The sequence below is a fragment of the Mustela nivalis genome (assembly GCF_964662115.1).
Source record: "Mustela nivalis genome assembly, chromosome: 11".
NCBI lineage: Eukaryota > Metazoa > Chordata > Mammalia > Carnivora > Mustelidae > Mustela > Mustela nivalis.
In genome coordinates, this window is record NC_139030.1 from 41,734,100 (window position 1) to 41,760,676 (window position 26,577).

General features: G+C 40.1%; 1 protein-coding gene across 18 annotated transcripts in view; it reads right to left on the reverse strand.

The window, feature by feature from the left end:
* The window catches only part of OSBPL6 (oxysterol binding protein like 6), a 207,412-nt gene that overhangs the window by 160,814 nt on the left and 20,021 nt on the right, over window positions 1-26,577 (reverse strand). For 11 of the 18 annotated variants that reach the window (XM_082689387.1, XM_082689383.1, XM_082689381.1 and 8 more), the window contains exon 2: window positions 11,158-11,218. The exons of the other annotated variants lie outside the window; for them this stretch is intronic. The gene's annotated coding sequence lies outside the window, so the exon portion shown is untranslated. The remainder of the gene's footprint in view (window positions 1-11,157; window positions 11,219-26,577) is intronic. 18 annotated transcript variants of the gene reach the window in all.

The following is a 26,577-nucleotide window of genomic DNA, read 5'->3' on the forward strand; positions in this document are numbered from 1 at the left end:
GGTGTGAGATCCTCTGGATCTCCATCTGCCCTAGCACTTGACATTAACAAATCTTTCAAATTTTCCAATTGAATGGGTATAAAATGGCATTTCATTGGAGCTCTGAGTTGTAGTCCAAATCACAAATGATGTTGAACATTTTATATATATATTTTTGGCCATCTGTGCTTCCTTATCTGTATCTATAAAATACCCAGGCACATCTTTGCCCATTTTTCTAGGGGGATGTTCATGCTTTTCTTCTTGATTGCTAGGACTTCTTTGTGTAATCTCAAAAACGATCAGTTCATCACCAGTCTTGTTTCATTTATACCCCAGTTTCCCCTCCCACAAACAAATACTGAAGCAAATTTAGGCATCATACAATTTCAATAAGTTTCTTTAAACGAACAAAATTCTTAATTTTAATATATCCAATTTGTCAATCTTTTTTTATATTAAATGTGTGGGTTTTTGTTTTTTGTTTTTGTATCTTAAGAAATCATTTCTGAAGACTAAAAGTATGAAAACACTTAGGAAATCCTTTCCTACCCCAAGTCTTAAGGTTTTCTTCTTGACATTTAAGACATTAAAGCCTCCAGAAGGAGTTGGGGTTTTTTTGGTTGTTTTTTTGTTTTTGTTTTTGTTTTGGCATATGGTATAAAGTGCAAGGTGAAGCAGCAAATGTTGATGCAGAAGCTGCAAGTTCTCTAGAAGATCTAGCTAAGATAATTCATGATAGTGGTTACACAAAACAAGAGATTTTCAGTGTAGACAAAACAGCCTTATACTAGATGAAGATGTCATCTAGAACTTTCATAGCTGAAGAGGAGAAGTCAATGCCTGTCTTCAAAGCTTCAAAGGACAAGCTGACTCTCCTATTCGGGGCTAACACAACTGATGACTTTTATTGGAAGCCAATGCTCATTGACAATTCTGAAATTCTAGGGCCCTTAAAAATTATGGAACATCTACTCTGCCTAGGCTCTATAAATGCAACAACAAAGCCTGAACATCTGTTTACTGAATATTTTAATATTCATGGTTTACTGAATATTTTAAGTGCACTGCTGAGACCTACTGCTTAGGGAAAAAAAGATGCCTTTAGAAATATTATTGCTTACTGACGTTACGCCTGGTCATCCCAGAGCTCTGATGGAGATGTGCAATGAAATTAATGTTGTCTTCACCCCTGCTATCAAAACATCTATTCTTCAGCCCATGGATCCAGGAATCATTTCAAGTTTCAAGTCTTAATATTTAAGAAATATGTGTCATAAGGCTTTAGGGTGTCATAAGTAGTGATTCGTCTGATGGATCTGGGCAAAGTAAATCGAAAAACTTTGGGGAAGGATTCAGCATTCCATATGCCATTAAGATCATTTGTGATTGATGGAAGAGGTCAAAATATCAACATTAACAGAAGTTTGAAAGAAGTTGACTGCAGCACGCATGGACGATTTTGAGGGATTCAAGCCTTCAATGAATAAAGTAACTGCAATGTGGTGAAAAAAAGCAAGAGAACTAGAAGTAGAAATGGAGCCTGAAGAAAGGACTGATCGCTACTATCTTATGATAAAACCTGAATAGATGAGGAGTTGCTTCTTATGTTTGAACAAAGAAAGTGGTTTCTTGAGATGGAATCAATTCCTGGTGAAGATGCTGTGAAGACTGTTGAAATGACAACAAAGGATTTAGATGGAAAATAACACAATATCAAATAGCATCACACGCTACAGAAATTGTTCATGAACAGAAGTGTTAACCAATGCAAACTTGTCTTATCTTAAGAAATTGCCACAGCCATTCCAACCTTCACCAACCACCACTCTGATCAGTTAGCAGCTGTCAAAATTGAGGCAAGATCCTCCACTAGCAAAAAAAATAGGACTCACTGAAAGCTCAGATGATGGTTAGCATCTTTTAGCAATAAGGTATTTGTTAATTTGTTAATTCAGGTATGTACATTGTTTTTTAGACATAATGCTATTTCCCACTTAATAGACTAGTGCATAGAGTAAACATAACGTTCATATACACTAGGAAACAAAACAACTTCATCTGACTCCCTTTATTATGAGATATACTTTATTGTGGTAGTCTGGAATTGAACCTGCAACATTTTCAAGGTGAGCCTGTATGCTACAGAAGTCAAAATTATCCTGAGATAGGCTAGGAAACATTCATTGCATCACTTACTCAAGACATAAGCTTCTACTAAATAAATGCTAGGCACTAGGCTAGATGCTGGAGAAACCAACACAAATAAAAGAAAGTTTGTAACTGAGGTCAAGAAAGGGAAACACACACATAAAGAAATAACAATTGTACAATAGACATTAGACTCAGTGGAGCATGAGAAAAGGAGTAATCAGCTGGGAAAATTATGAAATTGACTGATGTCTCTGTTCTGCTACCCAGCTCCAATAAAAGACATTCTTTTATAAATAAGTCCTCTTCCAAATGTGTATGTTTCCAAAGGGCAAGGAGATCCTCAGAGAAGAAGATTTACCCTGTGTTGGTTATTCTCCATTCACCCCTTCCTACCTCAGATCCCATGATCCAACCTTCTCTGCCTTTCTCTGGGCTCTAGGAAACTGACTTCTATAAACAGCATCACCCAGAATCCTTTATTCTAGCTCCCAGATGGATGTGGCTTATAGAAGACACCAGAGAAAGACTGGAGAGGAGAGTGGAGGGAAGTCAACTTAATTGAACTCACCTCCATCTCCCTACCTATCCCAGTCTTGCCTGTAGCTGGATTCACCCTTACAGTTCATGGACATGCTTCTCAATGGGTTCCAGGAACACTGCTTCTTCCCTCATTCTTTCTGGTCTAGGCACAGTGTCGGCTCCCACCTTTGCTACCTGTGGAGTATTTTGCCATCCCCTGGGGGTTTCCCTGAGCCCTATCCTCAACTTTTTAAATCATTCCTTCATTAAATACTCCTTCATTAAATACTTTTACAACATGCCATCAATGTAACCTGCCAGAACACTAACCAAAACCATAATTTTCTGCAACTAAAAAATCCAATCTCTAGAAAATACCTGAGCAAGGGTTACGCTTTCAAAGGGCCTGAAATCTGGACCATCGCTGTCCAACATTTATTGAATAAACTACCTTTGACAGCACTTCTTATCACGTGCTAGGTATGTCAGTTTTGACTACAGTAAAGTTTGCATCTCTCCTGGACTTGGCTTGCCATCTTCAAAAAAGGGAGTCTTAAGAGTAGTTGTGGGTATTTTAAGAGTGACTCACAGGCTTTTTTTTTTAATGTAATAGGATGAATTAAGCACCTGACTGAGGGTTCTGAGAATAGAGAACGGCCCACTCACTGATGTTCCCAGAAGGGCTTTCATCCCAGGGCTACACAATGCCTTTCTGCTCAGATCTGCATTCTGCTGATTCAAGCAGCTAAAATCCTGCCACCTGTCTTAATAACCATCTTGGTATACTGTAGATTTCCGTTGTTTAAAAGAAAAACCAAATTGACTAAGTACACTAGTTTCAAATCTCTAACGGCTCTGATTCATGGAACTAACAAGTAAAAGTGCGTCCTGTGATTCTGAGTGGCATCATTCTGATCCCCCCCAAATCAGCCATGATGTACTCAGGCTACAATGATGAGTACAAGACAAAAACAGCATTAGTTCCTCAGACCAGGGTTGGCCAAACACACTCGATGAGTCTGTTTCAGTGAAAAAAAAATATTGTTATTGTATGCTTTTTAGAAGTCTTCACCATTCTTTTTTCCCTCGCCAGATCCTCATTTACTGGCCATGGACTTTCTTTTTTCTAAACATAACATTTTGGTATTTATATTTAGTGCCTATGCTATAGCGTTTTTTTTCTTATGCTGGTATTTGTTATTTTGATTTCCACTCTTTACTCCAATGCTACCTTCTCCTCCTTCTTGCCTCTCTTCTATCCCTATCCTCTTAATGCACTTTTCCTTCATTCTCTCCTTCCCTGAGTTCATTGCCAGATCAGGACCTAACCTCATCTCCCCAACACATTAGCAAAGTGCCCTAAAATTGACAAATGCACTTCCGCTGCTAAAGACAGAGTTCCTCCCATCAGAAGAGGCATTCCCACGGGGACTTGGGTTATCCTTTGGGCATTTGATTAGAAGCAAGTGAGGTTGCCCGGGCAACCACTCCAAATTGTCCTAAGATGCCTGGCAAGCATGTTTTACGCAGCCTGATGTGAAGGTCACACTAGCCAACCCTGTGACAGTTAAAGGCGCAGTCTCTATGCAGTCGGCCAAGGGCTCAGGGAACATCCATCAGATGAGCTCAATAACATTTGCATAATCATAAAATTGTCAGACTCCCAAAGCCATAAGGACCCATGTGAGCAATCTATTTCAAAGAGCCAAAGAGAGCTTTGAAAAAGAGTAACAATAGGTGAGTGTGCTAAAATCATTAAAAAGAATACATCAAAACCAACCAGATGGAATCCAATCGCTTAGCTGGTAAAAAAATAAAAAAAATAAAAAATAAATACTTAAGCTACTCAGTTTTCTCACATGATTTAAAAATGGTTCTACTCTGAGGCAAGGCAATAAACTGAAAGGCCTAGAAAAAGTCACTCCATAGCTTTACTCCATATAATCTCCCTAGATCAGAAGTATTTAAGCTATTATTCTCAAATAGCAAGACTCAATATTGAAAAACAGGCCAATACCCACTAAATTAATGTTACATTTAGCTAAATCTCAATCAAAACTCCAATCCACTGGGCAAAATATCTACGAGGCCGAGAAGAAATCTATGTGCCTAAAACACAAAGTGCTCTTACAAAACAATAAGCCAGAACAGGAACATGTCTATGGAAAAATGGGAAAAGAACACAAACTAGCCAATTTACCACAAAATTCAAATGACCAGCACATTACAGAGAAATAAATGCTCAGCCAGAAAAACAAGGATGCAATTTAAAAGAAATGTCTTTTGATATAACAAGTGGATAAGGAATCAGAATAAACTCTGGGGAAAGTAACATCCTAACAAGACTCACAAGCTTTCAACATATATTCCAGCTTGATCTAACAAATTCTACTACATTCACTTTTGTTTATTAACTATTTAACTTATTCACTTATTTTACATGAGCATCTAACTCATGAGCCTGAGATCAAGACCTGAGCCGAGATCAAGCCAGTTGCTTAACCAACTGACTTGCCACCCAGGCACGTCTCTATTACATTTAAAAGTTTATCTTCAGTACATAATCAAACAATTGCCCCATCATGTGTACAAAGATGTTCATCAGAGTATTACTTATCATAGCAAAAAATCAGGACACAACTTAGGTGTCCAGCTAATCTCTGCAGCCATCCTAAATGATGATGTAAATATATAGTCACCAATATGGAAAAAAGTGGCTCAGATATTTTCTCTGGTTGGGGCAAGCATAAGGAAAGAAAGAGGTTTATAAAGCAGCATGTGTCCATTTTTGTAAGAAAAAAAAATATATATATATACACACATAGTAACTTATTTATAGGAATACAAATCCTAAGGAAGAAAATGAGTATTTAACACCAAATGCTATTTATTTCCAGATAATGGGATTATGGGTGATTTTGACTTCTTGTGTGAAGTTCCACTTTAATTTTTTTTCTGCCATGAACAAATACTACTTCCCATAGCAATATTTAGCTTTGAAATGTTAAAAGGAATTGTCATTAATTTTCATGCATACATATCAAGAAGTTTTATTTTTTCAACAAACCTTTGCTTTAGGCTAAGATTATTAAACATCTTTGCAATATCTGAGCCTCTATGAATTAGAATATAGAAGGTCCTTAAGCATGTATGGATTTTAGGGAGATGATTGACAAGAGATTAAAAGGACATCACCAGCATCAATTCCTGGAAACCACGCCGGTTACCCAGGAAAGCCATAGCCTAGGGCTGCTTCTGCCATAATCACAGAATCGGAACTTCCTGGGGCTGGACAGGAACGTGCTGCCAGCCAGCTCTTGTTGTGGACTCTAGAAGGGTGATTTCTTTAGCCGATGCCTTCCCTCTTTCCCTTCTATTCCCAATGCATGCATAGAAAGAGAGAAAGGCCAACAATACAACAGAGAACATGGGATTGAAGATGTACAGTTTTTCAAATACAGAGCTCTGGGGTGGTTGACTCCGGGGGGATAATTTAAATGCTGTGTCTGTGCAGGGTCACTTGAAAGTACAAATCTGGGCTTAGGAAAGTCAAATCCATTCATTTATACCTGGTCAGCCAAATCGAAGTATCTAAAGCATGCTTCCTCTTGTATGATCAACTGTGAAACCAGCCCTCCTGCCCACCCCGCAAAACTTGGCTGGCAGACTCAGTCAGGGAGCCTGTGAGCGTTGCTCACGCTCATCAAAGCCACACCTTTGGGCGCCTGGGTGGCTCAGTGGGTTAAGCCGCTGCCTTCAGCTCAGGTCATGATCTCAGGGTCCTGGGATCGAGTCCCACATCGGGCTCTCTGCTCAGCGGGGAGCCTGCTTCCCTCTCTCTCTCTCTGCCTGCCTCATCATCTACTTATGATTTCTCTCTGTCAAATAAATAAATAAAATCTTAAAAAAAAAAAAAGCCACACCTTTACAATCCACATCTCCGCAGAAACAGACTGTACTTGATGGATAGACACGGCTAACTTTTATTCCTAAACTGAGCGTTAGCCAATATCATTGTGAAGATATTTAGAAGCTTATTACTTGGGAAAGACAAGTGAAAAATTTCTCTCTATCTCTCTCCCTCTCTCTTTTACACACACACACACACACACACACACACACACACACACCCCTGGAAGAGGTGTAGGACCAAATAATCTTATAATAATTTAACTTATATGTCCCAAAAGTCATGTTCATAGCTTCATCTCCCCTTGCAGATTGTTTTCTTCCAGTTTCACTCAGTAATGACACACTCATTTATCAAAGGGCTGTATGTTTACTTTACAACACACTCCTCGGAGCAGTCCTGCGTGTTTATCAGGTATTTAAAACCTAGCAGTGTTTCCACCCCAAGCTAAAATAATTGACAACACCATGCCCACCCAGAGTCAGCCAATGCCCCGCAAGCCTGACGCAGGACTCAATGCTGCAACCCTGAGAACATGACCTGAGCCAAAATCAAGGGTCAGATGCTTCATCGACGGCACCACCCAGGCGCCCCTTTTCTCTTTTTTTAAGGCGAATGCTAAGTGGCCATCTCCTAGCTGTGCACGGTTGGGATTTCCAGAGACTGTTCCGCAGTGGTTAGAGTCGATACGAACAGTCTGGTTGAAACAGCCAAGCCCCTGAATGGAGGGGGAAACAAAAAGGTTCTTTACCACAGAGAGTTGTGAAGCAGCTTCAGTGAGCTGAAGAGTCAATTACCTCGGAGCTAAGCCTGGAACGGAGCCGGCATTCTGGGGCAGAACCTGGCTTAATGGACACGGTCCAGTTATCCCATGAGGGCAACATTTTTTCAGATGCTTTCACTGCTCAGCCACACGCTAGCAGCCTCCAGTCACCGCAGTTTCCCATGCAGCATCTCAGCAACATGGTAAAAATCCAAACCCCACAGGAAGATGCCACTTCAGGAGATAATCCTAATGTCAGCAACCCACAAGCAGCCTTTGTACACAGCCCCACTGACGACACTTCCGCGGCATACTTTCCTTCCAGAAGAAAAATAATTTGAATTTCACATTTTTCCTTATAAATATAGAATCAGGACATCTACCTGTGAGATACATTTTACCAGCAAGAATTTCAAATTCCAATTAGGAGTGTGTTCATTTCATGGCTTAAAAAAAAAAAAAAAGTGGAAGATTTACTTCCCATTAATCTCAGGTAGAGAATTAGCCCACCAGAACTTGGTTTCTCACACCGTAGCCAGGCCTGTTTTCACATCCTGGCATTTGGTTCCGTGCACGCCCAGGTGCCACTGGCGCAAAGCAGTCATTCCACCAGAACCATGTGAGAACAGGGGCCCTGAGACCAACCAGCTCGCAGACCGAGGCGACATGACTTCGTCCCCTGCCCAGCACTCCAGCCCCTTTTGTGAATGCTCCAAATCTGAAAACTGTCAGAATTAACTGGCTTCTCACATTGCTGAAACCTTCAGGACACCAGTTAGGACAACAACAAATTCTCCAGAATCTGTTGCCTTAAAATCGCATTGCTCGCATAGCACTGTGGTGACAGTTATTTAAAACTATCCGAGCTCAGCATATTGAAGATGACATGTCACAATGTCACTAATTGCTTCTGACATGTGAGGTTTACCACTGGAACCTCTGAATATGAAATGGGTCTTAGATTTAATAGCACATAATTAGTTCCTGTTACATTCCAAAAGGAGAGTCTTGCTGGAAAGGGGGTCCAGTGGGATAGCTTTCAGCGGCAACATGCACTGATTATAAATAACTCTTTGCCAAGAACCAGCCATTCAGACACTGACATGTAACTCAGCTTCGCCTCTCCTCGACGCTAGTGTAATCAACAGTACTAGATTGTTTTCCCTGGCTCCTTTCAGATACTCATCTAAATAGTGCCCTTGACCTGGGCACTAACTGTAGAACCCAACTAGAATGGAGTCAATATCCTTGGGCAACACAGTAGGTGGAAAGCATCCCAAGTTCTGAAATTCACTCGGGTTTTGAAGCTTGGCTTCACCACTTACATTATTTTGGGTAAATGGTTCAACATCTGTGCTTCACTTTCCTATTCTGCAAAGTGGGAATGAAAATACCTACTTCAAAATGTTGTTGTGAGGATTAAATGTGACTATGGATACTGCAACCAACAATCCTCGACCTATAGTATGCATTCAATAAACAGTAGCTATTAATACAAGTTTGTTTGTTACCAATAGTCTATGGCTAAGAATTTAATTCAGATTGGCCTTCCTCTTGAATACAGGCAAGTGGAAACATTATATCTAGAATTTTTTTTAAAGACTTTATTTATTTATTTGACAGAGAGAGACACAGCCGGACAGACAACACACACGGGGAGTGGAAGAGGGAGAAGCAGGCTTCCCGCTGACCAGGGAGCCCAATGTGGGGCTCAATCCCAGGACCCTGGGATCACGACCTGAGCCGAAGGCAGACACTTAATGACTGAGGCACCTAGGTGCCCCTATATTTAGAATTCTTGAAGCTACAACTAAAAGGGCAGGGAAACAAGACTACAAAAGGGGGAGAGGAGAATAAGGGACAGACAAGAATAAAAGATACAGGGACGCCTGGGTGGCTCAGTCATTAAGTGTCTGCCTTCAGCTCAGGTCATGATCTCAGGGTCCTGGGATTGAGCCCCACATCAGGCTCCCTGTTCCATGGGAAGCCTGCTTTTCCCTCTCCCACTACCCTCTGCTTGTGTTCTCTCTCTCACTGTGTCCTTCTCTGTCAAATAAATAAATAAAATCCTTAGGAAAAAAAAAAAAAAGAATAAAAGATACAAGCAAGGAATTTGTACAAGAGGAACAAATTTAGAGAGGAAAGAAGAGCCAGTGAAAGAGGAAGTTGAAAGAGAAGCAGGGATAAGGAGGAGCCACAAGTGAGTGTGGAGATTTTCCAGAAGCAAAAGAGGAAGAAAGGCACAGGGAAAGGCAGTCCTATTAACAAACCAGAACACTTCTATGAGTAGTAGTATTAAGATATCAGAAATCAGACCACACATCTCAACGTATCATTTGCTCAATAACAGATTATATTTCATTAGTACTCTCTTTTTTAAAGGATCTTTACATATTTGTCTCATTTTGCCCTATCAAGGACCCGCCTTGTAAGACAGACCAGCAGATACCACTACCCTGGATTTACATTTGAGGGCAAAGAATCAAGAGGTTGACTTGTCAGATCCATCACTTGGGCATGTTCCTGCTCTTAAAATTTTTAATATTCTTTTTTTTTTAAGATTTTATTTATTTATTTGACAGACAGAGATCACAGGTAGGCAGAGAGGCAAGCAGAGAGAGAGGAAGAAACAGCCTCCCCGACAAGCAGAGAGCCAGATGCAGGGCTCAATCCCAGGACTCTGGGATCATGACCTGAACCAAAGGCAGAGGCTTTAACCCACTGAGCCACCCAGGCGCCCCTTAACATTTTTAACATTCTTTAATCTCCTAATTAAAAGCACAGCCTGGTTGTTCTCTGACAGCAGGAACAAATCCTATCCTATCCTATTCTGATCAAAGAAAAAGGAAAGTAAAGTGAGTTTGGATTTCAGAAAAGAACTTGCACTTTAAAAACAACAACAACAACAACAAAACACTCTATTTCAAAGTAATTTGAAACTTACAGGTAAATTGACAGAACAGGACAAAGAACACTCACCCATCACCTAAAAACCCTCCTGAAATTTGGCCAGCTACCCCGATGATTTCCTTTGCAGCAAAAGGATCTGCTGCAGATCATTCATTGTATTTACTACATTTCTCAGTCGCCTTCCAGCTAGAACAGTTCCTTGGTCTTTTCTGGAGTTTCATAACTTTTTAAGATAATCCTTGCAATAATTTCAGGCACACAAAAAAAAGTTGTGGGAGTAGTAAAAATAACTCTAGTTCCCCCTTGGCCTAGATAACCAATTGTTTGGTCTTCAGTATTTTTTCTGGACCACGTGAGAGTAAATTGTGGTTACGGAGCCCCTATACTCCTGTGTATTCCAATATGCATTTCTCCAAACAAAGACACACTTACATGACAATCACAAGTCTCCTGCACTGTGGAACAGTTCCTCAGTCTTTACCTGTCTCTCTCATCCTTGACAATTTTATTTTTTTATTTTTTATTTATTTATTTTTTAAGATTTTATTTATTTATCAGAGAGAGAGGGGGAGAGAGCGAGCACAGGCAGACAGAATGGCAGGCAGAGGCAGAGGGAGAAGCAGGCTCCCCGCTGAGCAAGGAGCCCGATGTGGGACTCGATCCCAGGACGCTGGGATCATGACCTGAGCCGAAGGCAGCTGCTTAACCAACTGAGCCACCCAGGCGTCCCTCATCCTTGACAATTTTAAAGAGTCAGAACTTTTGACTTTCTATTGTGACCTTGACTTTCTCTTGTCACCCTAATTTGGGTTCATCTGATAGTTTTCTTATGCCCATATCTGGACCGTGTATTCCTAGCAAGAAGACCCGACACCAAAAGACACAAAGGATGTCAGATCATCCCATCACCAATGGTGCTAACCTTGATCTCCTGGACAGGTTTGTATCCACCAGTCTTCACCATAAAGTCACCATTTCTTCCTCTGGAATAATGAGTGGAAAAATACCGTAAGACTGTGCCAATACCTTGTTCTTCATCAAACATCCACCCACCCATAGACAACTCTTGTAGTCATCAACCATCACTGCGATGTTTGCCAAGTGGTGATTTTTGTATTTTCTTTCCTTTTTCTATATTTATTTGTTGGCATTCTTCTATAAGGAAGAACTTTCCCTCCCCATTCCCATGTATCTACTGATCAATGCAGAGTCACCAAATCTTATTTCATCTGATTGTTTATCATACATTACTAACATCATTGCTTTTGATGCTGCAGTTTTCCCAGATTAGTGCGGGCCCCTTGCACTTGCCTTTTTGGAAAGCAGGTTTAGTGAATACAATTTCATGTATCAAGAGGTATGTTGGAGGCCAAAAATATGCTTTTTCAATTTGCTTTGGGAGTTGTAAGACAACACACAGAAATCACTGATGACTGTTAGTCCTTTTTTTTTCTTTCCCAAGAGTGACTAGCTACCATTCGTTTTTAATTATAAACAGACATCCTCTTAGAATCAAATGTCAGATAATTTTCAAAATGAAGTACCTATATTATCCTTTATAAAAAGACTGAACACCTAAAAAACAATATTCAATACGAAGCATCTTCCTCAAACTTTTCCCTTGGCTTAGGATACTCTTTGGGTGATCTCACACAGGAGAGAAGTCACACCGGCATCTCAGCTGACACAAGACAATGTGTGTCAATGCAGGAGACCCAGCATAGAAGCTCAGTAAGTGGTGTTCCTTTCTGTCCTTTAACCTGCCTCAGAACTACACATCCATTCTTCCTCTGGTCCCATGACCGCCATGACTGGTCTTGTTACAGTCCCCATCTTTGAAGCACTACCCTCAAAGTTTCATCTTCACCTCCTTTTTCCCTCACTCACCTGATAAACTCTGTTCGTGCAGGAATCCAGCCTCTAGTTCAGACTCCTGCTATTAACCCTCTCTTCCCCTTGCTTCACCTTCCACCTCGATGCCTCTTCCTAGGTTCTAGAAGGGTGGCACTCTCCAACAGAGACCCTCTTCACTCTCTGAAGAATAAGCTGTGTCCCCAAGCTTGGGGCTCAGGGTACTTCAGTCTCTGCCACCAAACCATGTCTCCCTCCCATTCTGTACTACACATTCTATACTAAACTGCAGGCCTGCAATTCTTTTACTTTTTTGTTCACTTAAATCCACTGCAAGACCTCAAAATACAGGGTAGACTTCTGCTTCGCCTTGTGTCTCTCTGCCCATCTCTGTGCCCAGGAAATGTTTGCTGGGTTAATAAATCAAAAGGCACCCATGGAAGACTCTGTCGTCCATTTATTAACAGCACTACACATAAAAGCCAATCTTCCTAGAAGTTTATTACTGATTCACATTTGAAGAAGTCATATATTTGTTTTGAATAACAGAGTAATTGGGCTATTTGGCAGACTTCAGCGGAAGAGGCAAAAACCTCTTTAGAATGGCCATTATCTCCATAGCTGATAAGCCCACCTAAGTATTTAATTACCATTCTCAATTCCAGAGGTGCCATGTTGTTTTGTTTTTGTTTTTTTTTTTAAGGTTCACTTTGTTTTTATAAATTGGTGTTTTGTATCAAAGGTTACTCTGATGGGTCAACTTAGGTACAGGCTACGGTCTCCATTTATTCAAACAAACACTAATCTGAGAGTCGCTGTGAAGGCATTCGGGAGATGTAATTGAAGTACATAAGCAGTTGGCTTTAAGCATGGGAGATTATCCTAGAGAATCTGGGTGGGCCTGCTTCAATCAATCAAAAGACCTGGAAAGTGCAACTGGGGCTTCCCTGAAGAAGAAATCCCACCTGTGAGCAGCAGCTGGGGCCCTCCCTATGTCCGTGAGTTCCAGCCCGCCTTTCCTGACCTCCTGCCCTGTACATTGCATACTTGCCTTGAATCCCCCTCGGTCGCATTAGCCCATTCCTGCAATACGTCTTTTTCTCTCCTGCTGGTTCTATTTCTCTGGCAAAACCCTGACCAATACAGTCTACTTCCAGCACAAAGGGGGGAAAGAGCATGCAACAGCTGAACAGTTAACAAGATCTAAATAAGGCTTTCACAGTATTGCTCATTATGGAGTGGGAAGTGTTCGAGCCCTAGAACATCAGATACCCCCCTATTCAAACATAAGTACAAATACACATAACATATGCCACCGCTTCTGCCTGACAGCACTCATTATACATTCATTTGGCAAATATTTGTTATGAAAGGCACCGGGGAGAGAATGGTGAGCCAGACAGGCATGGTCCCTGCTCTCAGGGAGTTTACAGGCTAGTAGGATAATCAGGCATCAAAATAGTAATTATACAAATACTCATTTAATTATAATTATGATGAGTGTTAGGAAATACAGGATGCTGCTGGCAGACTTAATAGGGGAATCTAACCAACTGAGGAGGGCTTTTGGGAACGTCACTGGAACATTATACTGAAGCTAAAACTAGAAGGGCAAGTAGGCAGTAACCAGGCAGAGCATAAAAGGAACAGCATCCCAGGCCCGGGGAGCCATCTGCACAAAGGCCTTGCACAGGGAAGGATCTAGATGAATTCAAGCACCTGAAGGACGGCCAGCAACTCCAAGCTGTTATGAATCAGAGATGAAGAGCACGCAAGATCAAATGCCCATACCAGTGAAAGACGCTGCCCTTTACAGTGGGTAATGACTTCATACTTCAGAGCAGATAGCGACCTGATCACATCTGTGCCTTAATATCAGCAGCTGTGTATCATCTGGAAGGACGCAAAATGGATTTGGGAGACCAGTTACAAGGCTCTTGCTACAGTCCCAGGAGACAACAGGGACATGGAAGGGCGGGGTGATGGGGACAGACAGAAATGGTGGAGAGAGAACCAGTGGTACATGGAGTTTTGTTGGATCACTTCCCAAGTTGAAAGGCCAGGGTAGGTGAGAGAGGGCAGATTTGGGAGAGGTCTCAGTTCTGTTCTGAGCCTGCACAACTCTGTAGTTCCTACACGATATCCCCATGAAAATACGTATCTGGAATCCAGAAGATACCTGGTCTAGATAAATATGGGCAATTTGCGAGCACAGAGTCAGAACATGATGAGGTCACACAGGGAAGGAGTATAGACAGAGAAGACCCAGGATAGAGTCCTGGGAGCACAGACATTTCAAGTGGGGGGTGGGGAAGGGCCTGAAAAGGAGCAATCAAGAAGATCCATGTTCACAGAGTACACATTTATTTATATAAAGAACTTCCTAGTAAGCTAGTCTAGTTCAGCTTCCACATTCAAAAGGGTACGCATTTTCAACAACAAGGAAATAACCAAGTGTAAGAGTAACAATTTAGGGAAAACCCAATTTGAACAGACATGAATAATTTCCAGCTAAAGATGTTCTACGCAATGAATACCACCTCACTGATGACTGTTTGCAACAGTTATTCAGCCCCTGGGTCAAACCATACTCTCTGAAGTCACTTCTTATTAACACTAATGGCTTGGCCCTTTATGTATAATTAGTTCAGGCAATTAGTTGTAAGACTCCCATTCAAACACACTGCTTTCATCTTTTGAAAATCGCTATGCGTCACATTGTTCTAAAAGTACCTCACTTGAAAGAAAACGCTGAACTAATAGAAAGTGCTAATTTTTTTAAAAGTTCCACGAGTGCCCCGGAACCCAGAAGAGTAACACAAATTAGTGCAGGCTCAGTGATTAAAAGAACCTGCTCTAGGAAAGGCCACGTTCAAATTAAAACTGCACTTTCTCAGACTAGGAACCACTTCTTGCCTTAATCCTCCCCATTAGTATGACACGAGATGTGTCAGGGAAAGTTCTACAGTGTGCTGACGTACACAGGGCCATCTGTAAGGTGGCCTTATTATAACTTACAAAAACGGGCCCAGCAGAGGCCCACAGATCCAGCAGTCCCAACAGCGTGATACCCAAGTGGGGACATAATGAATATTGATGACAACATTTTTCCTCCTTTGCACACTGTTACAAGACAGCCCCCAACTTATCAATGGGACTTGTGCCAAAAAGTTGGTTTTTCAAATCTATCTCCTGGAACTTGAAAGCTCTTTTCCTTAAAAACTCTGTTTTAGAAACGATGGAGCCCAGGCTATGTGCTAACTGTAATAAAGTATAACTAGAGCTCCTAACCACCATTTATAACAACGTTTGGTGAGGAAAATTCATTGAGCACAATTTAGCATTCAAGAACAGCTTCCATCTGCAGCAATCCCAGAATGGACAAAGATGTCACTCCTCACTGCAGGAAAAGAACCCACCTGGATCTGACCTGGGAAGCTGGGCAGAGGGGTAATACAGATCAGCAGCTAGGAGTCAGGGCCAGTGGCTGGCAGGTGACACATTCAAATCCAAAGATGAGCATGTGGGGGATACTTCAGAGTACAGTAAGGCAAAGACTCGAGCCCTGGCAGGGCCACAAGGATAGAGGAGTGAAGGAATCCCCTGCAAAATGACATCAGGAAAAATGACATCAGGTCAGGAAGTAAGCAACACGTGCTGGAAGCAATCATGCTCTGGCAGGAACCCTAAGCGGAAAGGTGGTTTGGGGATCAGGGACAACCTAAAAGGCGAGTCCTAAGTAAGGTCAAATAAAAACCAAAGACTGAAGAGCCTTGGGCTTTCAGACGGCTATCCAAAGTCTCTGAAGCCATATAAAAAGCTATGCAGCTGCTGCCCTATGTGTACACATGCACTTCCTCTGCCCAACCTTGCTAGGATTCAGCAGGTTCAAAACCTCCCGGACTTTGTATCTTGGTCTAGCCATAGAGCCACGCCCCATCTGAACTTCGTAACTTGGCTCCAGATAACAGTCTTCACCCCACCTTCTGCCCCAGCCTCTGCTCTATCCCAGGAGGGAGACAGTGGTCTTTTATATGTCCAGTGTACATAAGGCATATTGTATCTACATTAGTCTTCCAAAATTGATACCCAAACTTGACAAGCCATCAAGCCATAATATTCAAATGATAGCCATCAAATAATATCCTTGGGTTGAATCATCTAACAGTAAAATACTAATCTGCCTGAATTTCAGGGGAAGGCCAGTGTGAAAGCCTTTGTGGACTTTTTTTTATTTTATTTTAAATTTATTTACAGCTTTTACTTTCAATATAGTGTTGTTTACATGCAGCAATAATATAGAAAGGGACAAAAAAGGAAAAAGGTATTATGTCTTGAAAAGTTAAGAAGTCATTTAAGTTATTTAGTAGGTAAGAAGCAATGGTAGCCCTGCCAAAAGCCTTCAGGTAGAAGCTTGGGAGACTGTTCTCTATAAAATCTGTCCTGACCAACAGGAAAAAAACTAAAGATGTTGGGGCGCCTGGGTGGCTCAGTGGGTTGGGCCGCTGCCTTTGGCTCGGGTCATGATCTCGGAGTCCTGGGATTGAGTCCCGCATCGGGCTCTCTGCTCAGCAGAGAGCCTGCTTCCCTCTCTCTCTCTGCCTGCCTCTCCATCTACTTGTGATTTCTCTCTGTCAAATAAATAAATAAAATCTTTAAAAAAAAAAAAAAAAACCTAAAGATGTTGCTATGATAGAGAGGGCAGTCTTCCTAGGAACTGAACTGCTTCCGTCTTAAGTCTTCACTTTAGATTCCAAATCAGCTCTCCGGGCACTCACTCTTAAATAAAAGTAAGCAAGGATCACAAGATATTTAAGGAAAAGCTCTAACATGAAAGACCAACAAGCAAGAAGAAAGGAAGCAACATGAAGAAATTAGAGATTGTACAAGAAGAGAAAACATCCTTACAGCGGTAAGAGAAGATATTATATCCACAAAACAAGAAAGGTATGGTTGAGGGGGAAAAAAGAAATCAAGATATAAAAAAATCAATAGAAGGGCTGAAAAATACAGCTGAGGAACTCTTCCAGAAGCCAGGCACAAAGATTTAAAATGAAGAAATATGAGAAAAGATAAGAAAGTTAGAGAACCAGTGAATTCTGGGAGCTCAATACTCAAATAAAGAGAATTTCATGCCCATCCCCAAAAAAAGAGAGAGGGAGAGAGAGAGAGAGAATAGAGAAAAATGAGGGAGGAAAACCATCAACAAATCTAAAGATGTTTCAAATCTTAAGGACTTAAATTTTCCAGACTGAACTAGCCCACCAAATACCCAGAAAAAAACTGGATTCAAAAAAAGAAAATACTAACAGCCAGACAGAAAATAAACAGAGATTATATTTTTAAAAATGAGGTTTTAGAATAGCTATCATCTTCTTAATGGAAATATTGGAACTTAAGGAATGATGGACTAATAATGCTTTGAATATTCTGAAGAGAAATTTTCCAACCTAGAATTCTGTGTCCACTCAAATCAACAATAAAGAATAAGAATAGTGCAAAAATATTTATAGACATTTAAAGTGTCAAAACTTTGCCTCAGGAAGTTAATGAAGAGTGTGAAAAAGAAATCGAAGGGAGTGGGGAATGAAACAATAAAAAAAATTTACTGGATTAATGCAAAGGAGGCTAGAGAGGAGAGAAAAAATATAGAAATAGATTTAATTCCAAATAGACAGTAATCACCTAAAATATAAATAGATTAAACATTCAAACTAACAGACAAAGATTTTTAGACTAAAAAAGAAACCTAACTTTATGCTGCATACAAGAAATACAATTTAAATACAGAAAAGTTGAACATAAGAGACTGGATTTTAAAAAGATAGTTTAATTAGAGTAATATCATGTAAAATACACTTAAAGTCAAAGTCATTAATAGTTTTATAAAAGTATTTCTTAATGATAAATGGGTCACTCCACCAGAAAGATAGCAATCATAAACTGTAGGCACCTAATAATAGTACTTTAAAATTTATAAAGCAAAATTGATAAAACTAGAAGGAGAAATTGACAAATACAGAATTGTGGTGGGAAATTTTATTTTATTTTGTTTTTAAAGATTTTATTTATTTATTTGACAGAGATCACAAGTAGGCAGAGAGGCAGGCAGAGAGAGAGAGCAGGAAGCAGGCTCTCTGCTCAGGAGAGAGCCTAATATGGGACTTGATCCCAGGACCCTGGGATCATGACCTGAGCTGAAGGCAGAGGCTTTAACCCCCTGAGCCACCCAGGCACCCCTGTGGTGGGAGATTTTTAACACAACTCTGACATATGTGAAAAACAAACAGAAAAATTTACTTAGAATATATACCTGCACGCGGGCACCTGGGTGCAGGTATCGGGCTCTCTGCTCAGAAGGGAGCCTGCTTCCTCCTCTCTCTCTGCCTGTTTCTCTGCCTACTTGTGATCTCTGTCTGTCAAATAAATAAATAAAATCTTAAAAAAAAAAAAAGAATATATACCTGCACAATACAATTAAGAAATATGTAACCTTTTAGCATCGGTCTTGAGCATCTTCACATTGCTGGAAATAGTTCTTTATATTGTACCTATTAAACCTTTTGGAGGAGTTAAAAAAGGGAATGGAGGGTGGGAAGAAGAGAGAGAGATATGGAGGGGAGTCCCTGGAAAACACCAAAGGGAAAACGGGATAACAGATGTGCCCTGCTGAGTACAAAAGGCAGCCCAACTGGAGAAATAAGAGCCAGAAAGCTTTGGTAATGTCAGTAAACATATTTAGAGGAAATGTATACCAGATTTCTTAAGGTTTAACATGGGAAAATCTTATTAAAATATGGATTCTGTAACAGATGGTCAGGTTGAGTCTGATTTTCTGCATTTATACTCTGCTTCCAGGTGATGCAAAGCCTACTGGGCCAAGAATGGCAATTTGAGAAGCAAAGACTTAGATGTCTAACTGATGAAAAGCTGGGGTTAAATTCATGATAAATACATAGAAAACTAAGCAAAGCACAAACAAAACCACAATTACCAACTAAAGCGAAGCAGAAATTTTGTAGAAGGAGAAAAGTTATTATGGTCTATCTACTCCAATGAAGTGTGTTTTCCTAGTCACAGTAATATAGGTAGTAAATACTGATATAACCAAAATATAACTCTATTGGAATGATGGATGATGGGAAGTTGGTGGTAGGGAAAAGGTGTTAGGAAAGAAGCTGATTCTAATATTCCATGGTAAGAAATTAATAAGCAATTCTTATAACTTAAAAATAATAAAACAGCAATATATTTAACTTAGAGATATGGGGGTTAATATCAAAACAATTAATTGAAGGAGTGATGATGATGGTTTCTGAGGAAGATGCAAGAGGATGGAGGAGACTACAAAACTATTCATATTTTTGGTTAAACTATAAGGCAGCGCTCAAAAAGAAAAGGGCTTCCGGTGGCTAAAGTTTCAACAATTTGAGAAACAAAGAAAATAATGTTCAAACTGAATAATAACCTATACAATCAAGTAAATATCCAAGAGTCTGTACTGACATATATACTTAAATAAATGAGGGAGAAAGAATAGCTCTTTCTCACAGAAGGGAGACATTTCTCACCATTAGGGAAACATCTCAGTAATAACTGTTACGGCCAAGACTTGCTAATGGGTAGTGTGTGGAAGGTTGAAGAGAAACAGGACTCATGCCTACTCTCAAACTATCTCCCCACGCTACTTTTTAATTACAAAGGGAAAAACAGTTAACTTCACAGTGGAGAAATCCAGGAGATACCACTCTAATCTAGTGACCGAGGTCAACAATTACCTATAAGAAGACACACTGACATCATGCACCTCCTGATACAATGCTTGGAGAAAGGCACAACATCACCTCTATGGTATTCTTGCCTAATATTCATAACCTCATCATTATCATCAGAAAACATCAGACCATCATTGATTGGAGGGCACCCTACAAAATATCTGAGCAGTACTCTTCAAAAGTGCCAAGGTAATCAGAGGTAAGGAAAGACAAAGGAACTGTCACAGATTGGAGGAGACTAAGGAGACATAATAATTAAATGCAGTGTAAGATGACCCCAGGCTGGATCTTTGACCAGAGAGGATCACATTTTTTTAAATGGTGAAATTCAAATAAGGTTTATAGTTTAGCTAATTGTACTGTAGCAATGTTATTTTCAACTATGTGCTATAGTGATGTAAGATGCTGACATTAGAAGGAAGAGGTGAAGGCTGACCAGGAAGTCTTGTACATTTTTAACTTTTCTCTATGTCTGTTATTCTAAAATACAACATTAAAGCAATAAACAAAAAAATCTTCATACAGCACAGTGCAAAAGGTTGAAAACTATGGCCTGCAGGCCACACCTGGCCCACTTCTTAGTTTTGTGAATAAAGTTTTATTAGAACACAGCCACATCCATTCATTTACATATTATCTATACCTGCTTTACTACTACAACAGCAGAGCTAAATAGCTACAACAGAGATTTTATAGCCTGCAAGGCCTAAAATAATTACCATCTGGTTCTTTTTAAGAAATCTTGCTAACCACTGGCATATAGGTAAAAGTAGGGACTCTGAGTTCAAATCCTGGTAATCCATTACTGTGTGATCATGAGCAAGTTACTTAACTTCTCAGTGCCACTGTTTCTTTATAAATAAGTCTGTAAAGCAGGGATAATAGTTATTGATTTACTAGGGTTACTATAAATTTTTAAAATGAAAAGAAAAAGAAATAAATTATGATGAATGTAAAATTAATAAATTAAACAGTGCCTAGAACAAAACCTGCACTTTTTTTATTTTAAATTTTTAAAATTTTTTAAATTAACATATAATGTATTATTAGCCCCAGAGGTACAGGTCTGTAAACTGCCAGGTTTACACGCTTCACAGCACTCACCATAGCACATGCCCTCCCCAATGTCCATAACCCCACCACCCTCCCCCTCCCCCTTGCCCCTGGCAACCCTCAGTTTGTTTTGTGAGATTAAGAGTCATGGTTTGTCTCCCTCCAGATCCCATCTTGTTTCATTTATTCTTTTCCTACTCCCAAACCCCCCCACGTTGCATCTCTTCTTCCTCATATCAGGGAGATCATATGATAATTGTTCTTCTCTGATTGACTTATTTCACTAAGCATAATGCCCTCTAGTTCCATCCACGTCATCGCAAATGGCAAGATTTCATTTCTTCTGATGGCTGCATAGTATTCCATTGTATAAATATACCACATCTTCTTTACCCATTCATCTGTTGATAGACATCTAGGTTCTTTCCATAGTTTGGCTATTGTGAACATTGCTACTGTAAACATTTGGGTATGCGTGCCCCTTCAGGTAACTACATTTGCATCTTTAGGGTAAATATCCAGTAGAACCTGCACATTTTTAAAGTATATACCAATTTTAAGGGAAAAAAAAAAAAAGCTTAAGACCAAATTGAGCAATAACAATGAAAGTACTCTATTGGACAATGCTTTGTTTCTAATAAAACCCTATTACTCACCACACTGGCATATAAGCTCTCTAAACTTAATCTCCATATTTTGGTAAATATTCGTTAAATATAAATGGCTGAAAAAGGGAAAAGTCTCAATATTAGCCATCATTATTACCTCTGAAATTAGACTTTCTTAAACCAGTTATTATGCATCTTTAGAAAGACCTCTGAAAATTTGGTATCTTCTCTTAAGATTCATTCAAAATGTTCCCTCCCATCCCTTCTCCTCTTCAAACACACCCAAGAGCAATAACTCGGGCCCAGCACCCTGGGTTCTTACAGGTGACTTCTCCTGCACACTCATGGCATCCAGATGTTTGCTAATTTAACTCTGAAGGCATCTCTGGTGGCAGGTGTACCCACAGCTAGAAAAACCAACTGGGGTGGGCTGAAGAATGGCTCCCCAAAGATAGAGTCACTTCCTCTTCATCCCCAGAATTTGGGAATGTTACCTTACAGAGCCAAAGAGAGAATATTATCTCATATGGGAAAAAAATATGGCTAAAGATGTTGAGAAGAGGTGCATATCCTGGATTACCTGGGTGGGCTCTCAGAGCAAGTACATGTATACTCACAAGAAAGAGGCAGAGGGGGCTTTGACATAGACATAGAAAGAGAAGATGGACACAGAGCAAAGAGTGATGTGAAGGTGAGATAAATTTGAAGAGATGTGGCCACAAGCTACAAAACACCAAAGTGTGAAAGCTAAAAGAGGCAAGGAATGAATTTACCCCTAAGGCCTCCAGAGGGAGAGCAGTCCTGCCAACTCATGATTTTAGCTCAATGAGACTGAATTTGGACTTCCGGCCTACAAAGCTATGAAACAATAAATTTGTGCCATTTTAAGCCACCAAGTTTATGGTAACTTCTTACAGCAGCCATAAGAAACTAATACACCACAGCACTATGCCAGCCCACACAGGTGCACACACCTTTACAAGCAGGGACCCACCAGTTATACCACTTCTCATTATTTAAAAAAAAAAAAAAATCCTATAAGGGAGAGTTGTTAAAGATGTTACAAAAGGCTTTCGTGGGGCACCAGGTGGCTCAGTCAGTTAAGTGACTGATTCTTGATTTCAGCTCAGGTCATGATTGCAGGGTCATGAGATGCAGCCCTGCATTGGAGCCCACCACTCAGCTTGGAGTCTGCTGGAGATTTTCTCTCTCCTTCTCTCCCTTCCCCTCACCCCAATTCTTTCTCTCTAAAAATAAAAATAAATAAAATCTTTTTTTTTTTAATAAAATCTTTTTTTTAGAAAAGCCTTTGGCAATTGAATGAAATCTTTTTTTAAGTGATTCGACATGAATCAAATTTTCTAACTCTCTCTTCATCTTCAAAACCAAGGAGGGGAGTGTCTGGGTGGCTCAGTCAGTTAAGCCTCAGACTCTTGATTTCAGCTCAGGTCATGATCTCAGGGTCCTGGGATTAAGCCCCACATCTGGCTCTGCACTCAGCATGGAGTCTGCTTCTCTCTCTCCCTCTGCCCCTCCCCACTTCTCAAAAATAAATAATGTTTAAAATTAAAGGAAGGAAGGAAGGAAGGAAGGAAGAGAGGAGGAAGGAAGGGAGGGAAGAAGAAAGGATTGTATCACTTGCTATATAGGTTGAAGTACTGTTGGCTTCGTGGTTTTGTGCTCTGACTCTCTGCCTCATTATTCTATTGTATATAGAAGAAAACTATCTAGTGATGCTTTTTTCACATGCTGCTGGTGGAGCCAGTCTCCCTCACTGCTATGTCTTAGCTCATAATCCCTGAGTTCTCACTTAATCTGTGAGTTACCACTTTTCTTTATGTTGACACAACATACAAAAGATTTTACCCATACAAGAATCCAAAAGAGAATCTGTTGTTGTTGCATTCCACTTATTGGAAGACATTATAATCCTTCATACAAGAGAAAAATGAGATGGTGACTTTCTCAAAATAGCCAATAAGATAAATCCTAATCACATGGTCTTCATATATTAACAAAAGAATTATTGTGGAAAATCAGATGCAAAATTTGATTAATCAGCACACTACATAAACTTGAATAGTTGAAGGTTCCATACTGACTAAATTGTGACTAGTTTTGACAGCTCAAAATATAACTTTAAAAGATGGTAGAATTAATGCTTCTTTGCTCAGCCTTTGATACTTCTACAGCCAAGAGCCAAATGCTTCTAAAGTGTGACAAATGATCATTCTAATTAAAACTGATCAAACACTTAGCTGTGCTGCTTAGTAGCATAATGCCCTTAAGAGGATTAGACAAACAATTCTGGAAATATACAAAGCCATTGTGTTTGTTAATGAATTTCTGATAGAATAGAATATATGAGTGTTTCAAAAAGTGACTACCTTTAACTTCCCATTTGTCCAAGTGACTAAGCTAAAAATGATTTGGACATATGTACTGGAAATACCTTCTACTCTATTGCTTGCTCTTTTGCTCTCTGCCAGTGTTTTTACTAAAGTAACTTCATTACAGTCAAATTTTCCTTTATGATGAGTACTCTTTATGTCTTCTTTTTTAAAGATTTTATTTATTTATTTGACAGAGAGAGACACAGTGAGAGAAGGAACAGAAGCAGGGGGAGGAGAGGGAGAAGCAGGCCTCCTATCTAGCAGGGAGCCCAACGCGGGGCTTGATCCCAGGACCCTGGATCATGACCTGAACCAAAGGCAAATACTTAACAACTGAGCCACCCAGGCGCCCCTATTTATGTCTTTTTTTTTTTTAATCTTCCTTTATTTCTTTTCTTTTCTTTTTTTTTTTTTTTAAGATTTTATTTATTTATCAGAGAGAGAGGAGCGAGAGTGAGCACAGGCAGACAGAGTGGCAGGTAGAGGCAGAGGGAGAAGCAGGCTCCCTGCCAAGCAAGGAGCCCGATGTGGGACTAGATCCCAGGACGCTGGGATCATGACCTGGGCTGAAGGCATCTGCTTAACCAACTGAGCCACCCAGGCGTCCCCCTTTATTTCTTTTCTACAACCATTGTTGTTTTACCTTTTTCAGATCTACAATCTTTCTGGAGCTGTTATTAGAAATCCAGGATTAATGATAATATCAGGTACAATTCTGGGAATGTCCTTCCACATCACTTTCACTTTCACTGCCATAATCCAAGGCTAACTATGCTACAGAGAGCTTAAGCCTCTGAAACTGTTCTTCTTCTCATCCATCAGCCTTCATCTTTGACACTCTCCTATCCTGATCTAGTTAGTCAGGAGCTGTCCCTGAAACATATCCGTTTTTAGCAAGCTCAATTCCCCTATCACTCTCTCAACACAAATCTCACTGTTGGCAAGGAGAAAGTAGTAGGGACCAATTGGTTTGGAAGCTACAAGAATGGAGCCTGAAATCTAATTATACAAACTACGAGCTGCAAGACTTTGGCAGTCACTTCACATTTCTATTTCCTCATCTCTGACATCGAGAAGTGCTGGGATTGAGGGTGGGAAGAAGGTGGGGGGTGGGAGGTAGAGAAGGATTATCAATAACAACACCTTTCAGGCTTATTGCAGAAGTAAGAAATAATGCATGTCAAGGCCCTGGCACAGAGCAGACACTAAACAAACAAACAAACAGTAGCTACCAAAGAATAACCAACAAATCAATAAAGCCAGTAGCCACCTTGCTCAGTTGCTTCTGAATCTGTCAGAAAAACTCTTACCACATCACCTATGCTTTCCCATTCACAACACTGTCTATGTAAACTTTTTCCACAACCTCTCAAGGTCTGTATTTCACTCCTCTGTCCACCTCTTTACTTTCCAAGGACCATGAAACTTCCACTTCTGGCCAAGATAAACTAACAAGGACCAAATTTACCTTCCTACTTGAAACAACCAAAAATAGACAAAACATATGAAGAAATGGTTCTGAAGACACCATCTAGCAACAAGAACAGTGATCTCTGAAAGATGGGAAAGTGAGGTGAGTCCTAAGATTGCACCTGCTTACTGCCTTGAGAGTTCTGGCCACAGCCCAGGGAGAGAGAAGCCAGGCAAAGACCAGCAGACATACTGAGTCAAAAGTCCAGAGGACCAAGGTAGCTATGTTTTATTGGAAAGGAGAGAAGTTTACAGAGAGAGAATACTGGAGAGATGCAGAGAGTTCTCCTCGAGAATGCAGCTTGGTCCTGCTTGCAGGTAATAAGGAAATTAAGGACGTTGAAGAAAAAAAAAAAAAGTAAAAAGGATTAGAGGTAACACTCACACAGAATCAAGAAGATTGCCTGCTCCCACCTGCCACAATGGAAAGTCTTGTGATTCAGGGGACACTGGACAAAGTACACAGAAGGGTCTTACCCAGTTCTGGGAATAATTAGCCTTAATTAAGCACTGTTTTAGTCCTACCTAGCAAATCTTATAACAAGACCTAAAAGAATCAAGCTATTTTCAAATAAATTAACTCCATCTAGAACAAATTTGAAGAATATTGATAAGAATTAAAAAATATCTGGGACCAACAAAATAAAATTCACAATATTTGGCATCCAATCAAAAATTAACAGCCATACAAAGAAGCAGGAAATTATGACTTATAATAAGGACATCAATCAATCTCAATCCAGAGTTGATACAAATATTAGAATTAATAGATGAGGACATTAAAACAGCTATAATCGTTTTCTATATATTCAAAAACTCAAATAGAAACATGGAAGATATTTCAAAAGACCCAAATAGGGGCACCTGCATGGCTCAGTGGGTTAAGCCTCTGCCTTTGGCTCAGGTCATGATCTCTGGGTCCTGTGATCGACCCCAGCATCGGGCTCTCTGCTCAGCAGGGAGCCTGCTTCCCCCTCTCTCTCTGCCTGCCTCTCTGTCTACTTGTGATCTCTGTCTGTCAAATAAATAAATAAAATCTTCAAAAGACCCAAATATCACTTGTAGAGATGAAAACTACAAGGTCTGAGATGAAAGATACACTGGATTATTTTAGGCAGTGCCAAAGAAAAGATTACTAAGCTTGAAGACATGGCAATAGTAGATCTCTAAAGTGAAAAGGAGAGAAAAGAGA